Genomic DNA, 11971 nt, shown 5'->3' on the forward strand with positions numbered 1-11971 from the left:
GGCGGGTTAGCTGGGGCAGGCGGGGGCCGGGTCCTCGCCGTGTGGATGACGCACTGACGGAAAGGGTCACATCTCGGGTGACTCGGGGCCCGTGTGACTTCCCGTGTGGTTGTGTCCTGAGAGCAGCGGATTCGCTCCCAGAAAGTCACACACACTGTATTCGAAGGTGGGGGTCTCTGAACAGGGCATTACAGTAAAATGAGGTCATTGGGCTGCACCCCAATCCCAAGGGACTGAGGTCCTTAAAGGAAGAGGCGATGAGGACACAGACACGCACAGAGGGACGGCCACGTGGGGAAACGGGGAGAAGACGGAGTCCACACACCAAGCAGAGAAACCTCAGGAGGAACGCGCTGGGTCCCGCCTGCATCGCAGGCTCCCGGCCTCGAGGACCAGGACACAGTCAATGTATTTAGTTCAAGACCCCCTGGTCTGGATCGTGGGGGCTCCAGGACGTCACCCACCGCTCCTTCCTGGGCGTCTCCAGCCCCAGACACACATGACCAGTGTCCACCCTCACGGCTCAGGCACAGCCGTGCAGCATCCACGTGCTGTGTGTGTCCGTCCCCAGAGACTGGGGCTCCTGGGCACCATCGTCCTTCAAAGAACTCAGAGCCCCTCAATGCCCAGAAATATGTGCACAGAGGCGTTAAGAGCCTCGTTGCTCCAAGGTTTTTTTTCCTGAATAAAGATGCTAGTTATTTATGTATTTTCATCAGGTCGACCGTGTCTAAGGGCACCGCTCAGGGGCAGGAAGCAGCAGCAGCAGCATCTCCAAAACTTCCCGCTCTGTACGACGGAAGCTCGGTCCCCGTGAGACCCTGGGTCTGCGTCCCTGTCCCTGTGTGCAGCCTCGGTGCGGCCATCGACTCTCTGTCTTCATCAATGTGACTCGTGCAGGGACCCGATCCACGTGGAATCACACACGATCTGCCCTTCGGTGTCTGGCTCTGTCACTGACCATCGCGTCCCCAGGGTCCTTCCAAACCACAGCAAGTGCAGAGCGTCCTTCCTCTTCGAGGCTGCGTGATAGCCCTCCGTCGATGTGTCCCTTCATCTGGTGACGAACGTTTGACCCGCTCCCACCTTTTTCTCGCTGTGAACAATCTCGCTCTGCAAATCGGTGCATACCTTCCAAATATTTTATTTTATTTTTAAATTTTTAAATGTTTTATTTATTTCTGAGAGAGAGAGAGACAGTGTGAGCAGGGGAGGGTCAGAGAGAGAGGGAGACACAGAATCCGAAGCAGCTCCAGGCTCCGAGCTGTCAGCACAGAGCCCGATGCGGGGCTCGAACCCACGAACGGTGAGATCGTGACCTGAGCCGAAGTCGGACGCTCAACCGACTGAGCCACCCAGGCGCCCCCACCTTCCAAATATTTTATGAGTCGGTCCGTTGCAAGAAATCACGTCTTTACCTATTTCACAGGGGCCATCTCCCCCTCCCCAAAGCATCCTGTTTAATCTGGGAGATACAAATAATTATCTGCTGGAGAAATCGTGAGGAATCTGTGTTTATCCTATGGGAGTTAAATCCAAGATGGCGGCAGCATCGGTCCATGTAGTTTCTGGGGCCGAGTGGACCTGAGTGGGCATGTTCGTTTTGGCTGAGTGACCATCGGAAAATGCCCTCTTTTGATGTCTGGGAATCAAGGATGGTGTTTCCCTTCGGGTTCCTATGGTATTTAGGGGCTCCTGTCTTCACTCAGCTGGTGTTGGGTAAACAACGGTAAACCCAAGGTCAAGCCCGCTGGTTGAATGGACGGGATGCTTCGCCTTGGAGAGAAGAGTTGCGTCTCTCGGTGGGTGTTGGTGGGAATCGCTGGCTGGCGGGAGAGAGGAATGGTTTGCACCCAGATGTGCTGAACGACAAATGATGGCGGAGATCCAAGGAGTGGGTCTGGGCACGGAATGACTCGACGGGCTCCGTGGTCAGTGGCAGACACGTGGGGTGGTGAGAGTCACCCTTCACGTGAGATGCACGTGGATACTCTGAACCCACCCAGGATCCCTCTGGAAATGACTACAAAACCACAGGGCGCGAGGCTGCCCACGCACCCATTTTCTTCCCAGTCTGTGTCCATCTACCAATTATGTTCATGTCGCCCCGAGGAGCCCAATCCCTGAGCATCTGTCGGGGAAGTTATTCAGTGGTGCTCATGGTAGGAGAGCTGAGAAACAGATGTCAATTCAAGGTTGTGCTTAGCACACATTTGGGACACAGGACTCTGTCGACCTCATTGACATTCTTAGGGAAACAGAGGCACAAAAAAATCACTGGCGAAATAAGTACTGAGAAGCGTGTTGTTGAAAATGCTCCCTCCGTGTCTCCCAGCACTGCATCTCGGGTCAGTGGGGGGTGGGGACACGTCTCTGCTTGAAATGCATTTGCACAGTCAGGTCCCTTCAGTGACTCTGCCTTTGCTGTGAGGACACCTTTCCCCGGGCAGGTGTCTCCTCAGCCCAGAGCCCAGAATGAACTCACAGATCGGAGAGGATCTGAACCCAGCTGCGTAGCCAGGCCAGGCCGCAACCAGACAAGTCAAGTTGCATAAACAGGAACAAGTGACCATAGGCATCCGAGTTGAAGGGACGCTTCCTTACGCAGCAGTAGCTGACTGCTGCAGGCTGGTTCGGACGGCTCTGGGCCAAGACTAGGCAGGATGCAGATACACAGAATCAATATTAAACTTAAAAAAAAAAAACCCATGAAACTCGAACACTACCCTCATGAGACGGGAAACTGCTCGGAGAACCAAGATATGAATATAAGTTCAACAATGCTGAGCCGCGTGAAATGGCTGACATTGGACCATATCTCACATATGAAAATAGAAATTTTATATGAATAGAAATCTTTATATGAATAGAAATCTTACATCATTTGTAAGAAATAGACCCACAGAACTTACACAGGAAATCCCCGCCTCACATACGCCCTCCCACACATTTGTATTTACCAGGCGGAAAACGACTGAGAAATACAGGATAAATGTTACTAATTTAACTCTGGGGTTATGGAATTGAACGCTCGATGCTACTTGGGAAATGAGCTAACCCTGGCATTCTACCGTATGCGTCAGCAGCAGCACACGCACTGCCAGACAAGGTAATGCAGGATTATAAAATAGGATGTTCAGAATTAAACTAATTCACTGCACTTTGCTAAGATTCACTGTAATTAAAATTTCACCAGGGCAGCTGGAGGGCTCAGTTGGTTAAGCGTCTGACTTTGGCTCAGGTCATGACCTCAAGGTTTGTGAGTTTGAGCCCCGCACGGGGCTCTGGGGTGACGGCTCGGAGGTTGCTTGGGGGTCTCCCTCTGTCTCTGCCCCTCCCCGGCCTGCACTCTCTCTGTCTCTCTCAAAATAAATAAATAAAAACGTTAAAACATTGTTTAAAAAATTCACTAATTTTGTTAATTAGGAATAAAGCCAGTCTTAAGGAGTAGACAGCAAGTATTATAGAAAATTGTAAAAATACACTTAGACTTTCAATGCACATAAGGTTAAATGCTCGCAAGATTGTGATGAATAATGTTTGGGTGTGTAATCTCATCGTGTGATCGACAATTATAATTCATCTCGTATTTTTAGATGTAAAATAAATGCTTCTAAACTACTGAAAGTGTCAGAAGTCCCCTGAAATCTTTATGCTATTAATTTACTCCAAGTCTTTTCTTAATAGCTCCCACTAAGATAAATTTCAGCCAAAATTCAGAATTTATGAGATCCTAATTAACGAGGCTTTATTGAAGAGACATCTTGTTCCTGATGTAATTTTAATGTCATTGTTATCAATTATCTCGGTAGTTCAATAGCCGAAACGCAGCAAAGTTTAATTTATTTCTATCAAGCAAAACAAAAGCAAAACACATACACACTCGGGAGATGCATGAAGGGGGCAGAAATAAAATCATTCCAACATCCATCTTGAGGCAGCGAGCCGGCGTGTCTCAGGGACCACATCTATTTTTAAAGAGAATAAAACAAGGCTGCTCTTTCACCTGATTCCGTCTCCTGGGACGAAACCACAGGAGGCGTCCCTGGGCCGTGTCCCCTCCCAGAGGACAAGATAGAGCTTTCAGGATGATGACCTCAGGCTCTGTCTCAACCAGCCACTCTCGGCAGACTTGCTAATGGAAGAAGAAGACCACACTTACCCCGTTAATGGCCTGGCTCCTGGCTTTCTTTGGGCTTCTGACTTTCAATAAGACGGATTGAAAAACAGCGTAATGCAAGAAGACAAGATGCGGCGATGGCGCGTAGGATGAACTTGTAGGAACAGGGCTTAAGTAAAGATTCTAAAACAGCAGCAAGGCCTTATTAGCACGGGGTCCATCCATCCATCCAGGCACTCAGCCTTTATCCATCCGTCTATCCATCTATGCGCTCGCATCTGCCCATCCACCGTCCATCCATCCGCCATCCATCATCCATCCATCCGCCATCCATTATCCAGCTGTCCATCCCCCATCCATCTATCCATCCATCATCCATTCATTCTCCCATCCAATACCCACCCATTCCTTATCCACCCATCCGCTATCCATGATCCATCGGTCCCCCCGTCCATCCATCCATTCATCCTTTATCCATCTATCTGTCCATCCATCCACTACCATGCAGCCATTCATCATCCGTCCATCCCCCATCCATCTATCCATTCATCATCCATTCATCATCCATCCATCCATCCATCATCCACCCATCTGCCCACCCATTATCCATCCATCCATCCACCATCCATCCATCTATCCATCCATCATCCACCCATCCACCCATCCACTATCCAACCATCCACCAAGCATAAATCCACACCCATCCATGCATCATCCATCCATAATCCATCCATCCATCTACCCCCCTCCACCCATCCATCTGCCATCTATTCTTCCTCCTTCCATCCATCATGTGTCCATCCATCCACCATCCATCCATCCATATGCCCATTCCCTATCCATCCATCCATCATCCACCCATCCGCCCACCCATTATACATCCATCCACCATCCATCCATCCATCCATTATACATCCATCCAGCATCCATCCATCCATCCATTATACATCCATCCAGCATCCATCCATCCATCCATTATACATCCATCCAGCATACATCCATCCATTCTTCATCCACCCATCCATTATCCAACCATTCCTATCCATCCATCCACCAACCATAAATCCACCCCCATCCATGCATCATCCACCCATAATCCATCCATCCATCACGTGTCCATCCATCCACCCACCATTACCTTTCTCACAAATGTTGCTGAGCAAGCCGCCAAGAGTGCAGTCTTGCGTTTGCCTTCAAACGAACTCATAATCGAATTTGGGATGTGTGTAGATATCGATAGAGGAGGCAGAAGTGAGTTGTTGGACCCTGAAAGAAGAGGGTTTGGAACATCACGGCATGGGCATTGGGTTTCTCACAGCCCCGGGTTAGCACCCCCATCTCTCCTTGGGACCTGGCCTCGGGAGAATTAGCTATCGAACAGCTCTGACTCCATCACTCCACTTACGAGTTTGCCAGATTTGGCAGAGAAAAAGATTCCCAATTAAATGTAAATTACAAATAACTGTCCTGTACAAGTATGTCCCAAATATTACGTGCCGTCTTGTATCTCATCCGGTGACTCTATTCATCTGTCAGGCGGAGACCACAAGACCTAATTCGTAGGGTCGTCGTGAAATTAAACAAGGTGAACTTGGAAACTTGCCCCTCCTTCTGGGACCCCAAGTGATGCTCTTTTAATTTTCAAAGTCATTTTCCTCTGCGTGTTTCCCTTTGGATAGTGTCTACTCTGTTCGCAGGGTTACGTGGTGCATTTTCATCTCACACAGTGCCGTTTTCCTGGGCGGAAATTTGATCTGAGCCTTTTTTTGTCTCTTCCACATCTGGATGTGGTACGTGTTTTTCTTTTTCTTTTTTCTAATAAACTGAATACAATTCTAAGAACTATCTCCATCCCCTTGATTTCTTTTTTTTTTTTAAATTTTTTAATGTTTTATTTATTTCTAGGAGAGAGNTATACATCCATCCACCATCCATCCATCCATCCATTATACATCCATCCAGCATCCATCCATCCATCCATTATACATCCATCCAGCATCCATCCATCCATCCATTATACATCCATCCAGCATACATCCATCCATTCTTCATCCACCCATCCATTATCCAACCATTCCTATCCATCCATCCACCAACCATAAATCCACCCCCATCCATGCATCATCCACCCATAATCCATCCATCCATCACGTGTCCATCCATCCACCCACCATTACCTTTCTCACAAATGTTGCTGAGCAAGCCGCCAAGAGTGCAGTCTTGCGTTTGCCTTCAAACGAACTCATAATCGAATTTGGGATGTGTGTAGATATCGATAGAGGAGGCAGAAGTGAGTTGTTGGACCCTGAAAGAAGAGGGTTTGGAACATCACGGCATGGGCATTGGGTTTCTCACAGCCCCGGGTTAGCACCCCCATCTCTCCTTGGGACCTGGCCTCGGGAGAATTAGCTATCGAACAGCTCTGACTCCATCACTCCACTTACGAGTTTGCCAGATTTGGCAGAGAAAAAGATTCCCAATTAAATGTAAATTACAAATAACTGTCCTGTACAAGTATGTCCCAAATATTACGTGCCGTCTTGTATCTCATCCGGTGACTCTATTCATCTGTCAGGCGGAGACCACAAGACCTAATTCGTAGGGTCGTCGTGAAATTAAACAAGGTGAACTTGGAAACTTGCCCCTCCTTCTGGGACCCCAAGTGATGCTCTTTTAATTTTCAAAGTCATTTTCCTCTGCGTGTTTCCCTTTGGATAGTGTCTACTCTGTTCGCAGGGTTACGTGGTGCATTTTCATCTCACACAGTGCCGTTTTCCTGGGCGGAAATTTGATCTGAGCCTTTTTTTGTCTCTTCCACATCTGGATGTGGTACGTGTTTTTCTTTTTCTTTTTTCTAATAAACTGAATACAATTCTAAGAACTATCTCCATCCCCTTGATTTCTTTTTTTTTTTTAAATTTTTTAATGTTTTATTTATTTCTAGGAGAGAGAGAGACTGCGTGAGCAGGGGAGGGTCAGAGAGAGAGGGAGATACAGACTCTGAAACAGGCTCCAGGCTCTGAGCTGGCAGTTAGCACAGAGCCCGACGCGGGGCTCGAACCCACGAACCGCGAGATCATGACCCAAGCGAAAGTCGGACGCTTAACCGACTAAGCCACCCAGGCGCCCCATCCATGCCCTTGATTTCTAATTTGTGCATCTTTGTCAATTCTGGGTTGATTTTTGAATTGATTTATTTTTCTTCTTGTATGGGTCATGGTTTTCTCCTTTTTTTTTTTTTTTTTTTTTTTTTCCCTCTTGATTTCATGCTCGGTAATTTTAGGTTCAATGCAGACATTTTTAGTTTTACCTTGTTGGGTGCTGGCTGGTTTCGTATTCCTGTACGTATTTTTGAACTTTGTCCTGGGGTGCCGTTAAGTTGCCTGGAAATACTTTGCTTCTTTCCCACCCTGGTGCAACGCTTCCTTGGGATGGAGTTGAGCAGCATTTAATGTCGGTGGAATGTGTCCAACCTATTGGGGCAAATCGTTCTTATTGTCCTCTGGTCACCCCAGCGATTGAGCACAGAAATTTTAGGGGACGGGGTGACCTTGGCTGTTACAATGTTTACATGTTAATGAGCAAATGTTAACATTCACAGGGGCGCCTGGGTGGCTCAGTCGGTTGAGCGTCCGACTTCGGCTCAGGTCATGATCTCACGGGTTGTGGGTTCGAGCCCCGCGTCGGGCTCTGTGCTGACAGCTCAGAGCCTGGAGCCTGTTTTCGATTCTGTGTCTCCCTCTCTCTCTGACCCTCCCCTGCTCACGCTCTCTCTCAAAAATAAATAAACGTTAAAAAAATTCATAGGACTGCACAGCACGCACATATACGCAAAGTCAATTTTATGATAATGTAAATGCAATTTTCTTTAAAAAGCAAAAAAAAAAATGTGAATTCCCAAGCCGTACCTGCGCCCCGTCCCCCCGACAGTGTCTAGAAACACAACGCCTGGAAACGAGGCCAGACAATCGCTACACTAAACAGCGGCCCACATGACGGGTCAACATCCCCAAAACGTAAGCCCACATTTCCCATCGGTCACAAGGTGAACGTCTGCAAAGCCTTGTTTGCTGAAACTTTTGCTCATTCTCCCATCTCCGAAGGGAGGTGCAAACGCCAACTTCCTGAATCATTTTTTCTTGAGTTCGTCCCTCTGTACAAGGTGGACTAAAGCTACCTGTTCACGGTTTGGCCACGTGGCCGTGTGGTTGTGACAAGGCCGTGTTTCAGGTCTGGTAAATGAACCCGTGTGCATCGCGGCGTCAAGCTCCTGCCTTCGCTGGACGGAGCTCCTTGAAACAGGGGCCGGCAAGCGTTTCTTCAGGCCCTTCCTGCCTTCCAGCGGCTGGATGTGCACACGTGAAACGGGGGGGGGGGGGTCGGACGAGGGCGGAGAATGGGGGTCAGAGCCGGGCCAACAGCCTCCTGCAGACAAGCCGACTTCCCGCACAGAAGACGCCCCCTTGCCCGGATACGCCCCCCCGTCTCTTCTTTCCACTGTCCCCAACTCCATGTCCCTGACGCCCCGAAGGACTCATATTGTTTGCTTGAACAGAGAGGGAAAAAAAATAATTTATTAAGGTAGGAAGATCTGACAGCTGTCGGGATTTCAAAGCTAATATTTGACTTGTGCGTTTTTTTTTTTTTAATCCCCAAGTGCTGAAACTTGGTACGGAAAAATTCTAATATGACATAAAAACGGATGTCAGGGATTGAATGCTTTAGGAGTCAGACAAACTCTATTTCTTTTAGCCCGTGGGGTTTTTATTAATAGACTTTCGGCCTCGCTACCTGTTCCCCAGCCCGTCAGCAATGCTCCTTGCACGGGGGGGTGCCTTCGTGGTGCCTGTCGGTGTTTTGTGTAAGGTGAGAGCCCATCTGGGGCTGGCACGGAGGTGCTGGTGCTGGAAGGTTCCGGATGATGTCTGCTGGAAGGTTCCGGAAGGTGATGGACACCGTAGAGGACACCTTGTCCGGGGTCTGTGGAAGCCTTCGTGGTGCCCGTCGGTGTTTTGTGTAAGGTGAGAGCCCATCTGGGGCTGGCACGGAGGTGCTGGTGCTGGAAGGTTCCGGATGATGTCTGCTGGAAAGTTCTGGAAGGTGATGGACACCGCAGAGGACACCTTGTTGGGGTCTGTGGAAGCCTTCACGGTGCCCATCGGTGTTCTGTGTAAGATGAGAGCCCATCTGGGGCCGGCACGGAGGTGCTGGTGCTGGAAGGTTCCGGATGATGTCTGCTGGAAGTTTCCGGAGGGTGATGGACGCCACAGAGAACACCTTCTCCGGGTTCTGTGGAAGCCAGAACAGCCCACCTGCAAAGCCAAAGGCGCCCCGGGGCCTTGGGGGGCGTCCTGGATGCTGGACGGGTGGCCTAGAAGGACCGGGAGGTAGTGAGTCGATGGCATCCCCTCCCCTCCAGCCCCTCCCCCTGCTGCTGGTTGCCGTGGAAACCAGGGGTCCAAGCCATGGCCCTCTTCCCTGGGGGACGGCGCCCAGTACTCTGCCATCCCCTCCACCCGAGACCCTGCTGGGCATCTGAGGTCACCGTGCGGGCCGAGGCGCAGGGGACCAGGGGCTGTGGTCACGATGTGCAAGGGGGACTGTTCTGCACGCAGGGCATAGAAAGATCTGGAAGGGGCAGCGTCCTCCCTGACGACCCGGGAGCGGCCCCACACGATGCTCGCGGCACCTGCCTCACGCACGTCTCATGCCCATCGCACAACCGGGGAGACTGAGGCTGACGGCCTGCCAGTGACCGGCCCAAAGCATGGGGTCCCTGTGACCTTCCTGCGAGCTGACCTTCCCAGGTCCTGCCCCATTTGTGGTCCCTTCTGGGGCGGCAGCTGCTTCTCGGGCCTGGTGTCCGCCTCTCTGTGACTGTCCCCCCCCCCCAGGAGAGCAACACCCAGGCGTTCCCTGAAGATCCCTTCCCACCTGATGGGTGTCAGATGCAATCCGCCCGGCAGGGGCCCCAGGGGGAGGGGGGCTCGAATATCACAACGACCAGGTGTGACACCAAATTACTATCCCGGCGTCTGGAACGCTCAGCGACCCGGCCGCCCCGCGCCTCCCTCCCTCTTCTTCCCTCTGCCGGTGACTCACCAAGTCACACGCACGCCAGCCCCCTGGCTCTTCCTTGAACAAACCCAGCAGAGGTTTGCAAAGGCCCTGCCTCAGGACCTTTGCACGGGCCATCGCCCTGCCCGGAGTGCTCTTTGCCTGGTTCTCTACCTCGTCAACCTGTCTCCTCCTGGCGGCCTATGGAACTCAGAACGCCCCCCACCCACCCACCTCCATGCACCCCCATCGAAGGCCTCTCCGAAATGCCGGGCCCGACCCCGGCTCATGGTAGGTGCTCAATAAACGCTTGGTGACTCTAGGGGCCCAGGTGTCCCTGGGAGGAGACGTGGGGACGGGGCCGAGCCGTCCGGGGATGAGTCACAGACAGGACGCGCCACCGAGAAGCCCCGTGGCCGCGGCCTGACCGCACGGCCCGGGAAGGCGTCCAGGGCAGATTCTGGGGTGAGTCATTTCCCGAAGCTCCGGGACGACAAATATTAGCTTTGGAGCAACTTAGCAGGCGCCTGGTGGGGGGCAGCGACGCCCCCGGGGGCTCGCGGCATCGCCTTCCTGCGNACCCACCGGGGCATCGGACACCGGGAACCCGTCCTCCCGCAGCTCCGCAGCCCAGAGTCTGAGACCCAGGCGGGGCGGGACCCCTGAGATGGGGCGGGGCCGCTGACATCCAATCAGGGTGGGACCCCTGAGATGGGGCGGGGCCGCTGAGATCCAATCAGGGCAGGACCACTGAGATGGGGGCGGGGCCGCTGAGATCCAGGGGGCGAGGCCACTGAGATGCAGGCGGGGCTGCGGGGGTGGGGGCGGGGCCGCTGAGATCCAATCAGGGCAGGACCACTGACATGGGGGCGGGGCCGGTTAGATCCAGGCAGGGCGGGGCCTCTGAGATGGGGGCGGGGCCGCTGAGATCCAATCAGGGCAGGACCACTGACATGGGGGCGGGGCCGGTTAGATCCAGGCAGGGCGGGGCCTCTGAGATGGGGGCGGGGCCGCTGAGATCCAATCAGGGCAGGACCACTGACATGGGGGCGGGGCCGGTTAGATCCAGGCAGGGCGGGGCCTCTGAGATGGGGGCGGGGCCGCTGAGATCCAATCAGGGCAGGACCACTGACATGGGGGCGGGGCCGGTTAGATCCAGGCAGGGCGGGGCCTCTGAGATGGGGGCGGGGCCGCTGAGATCCAGGCAGGGCGGGGCCTCTGAGATGGGGGCGGGGCCGCTGAGATCCGTCTTCACACGGCTTCTCCTCTGAGTCTCTGTCTCCTCCTCTGTCTCTTACAAGGACACGTGTCGTTGGATTCGGGGCCCCCTCGTCCGGGATGCGCTCACCTCAATGTACTTTCCTTAATCCCATCTACAAAGACTCCGTTTCTGAATAAGGTCCTGTGCGCAGATGTGGGAGTCAGGGTACGGACATTTCTTTTTTGGGGTCACCATTGAACCCAATGCATGAGGCTCAGAGGGTCCTGAGATTCTGTGCTCTGTTCCGACCCATTTTGAACAAAGAAGTCTCCAAAGGCTTCATTGCTCGGGTAACGGGCTGGCCTATGGGACGTCCATGCATTTCCCTGGTCAGTGGCTTCCAAACGCAGCTCACGGGAAACCTAAAATCTTGGAGGTGCCCAGGGGCGAAGAGTGGGGTGCAGAGGGCTGGAGCCCTGACGTCCTTTCTTGGAATGTGTTTACATCACGCGCTCTGTGAAGACTGGGTCAGACGAAAGTCATTCCTCCCTCCCCCTCCCTACCTCCTCCCCTCCCTCCCCTCCCCCTCCCCT

The sequence above is a fragment of the Crocuta crocuta genome, unplaced genomic scaffold, assembly GCF_008692635.1.
Source record: "Crocuta crocuta isolate KB4526 unplaced genomic scaffold, BGI_CrCroc_1.0 scaffold221, whole genome shotgun sequence".
NCBI classification, from domain to species: domain Eukaryota; kingdom Metazoa; phylum Chordata; class Mammalia; order Carnivora; family Hyaenidae; genus Crocuta; species Crocuta crocuta.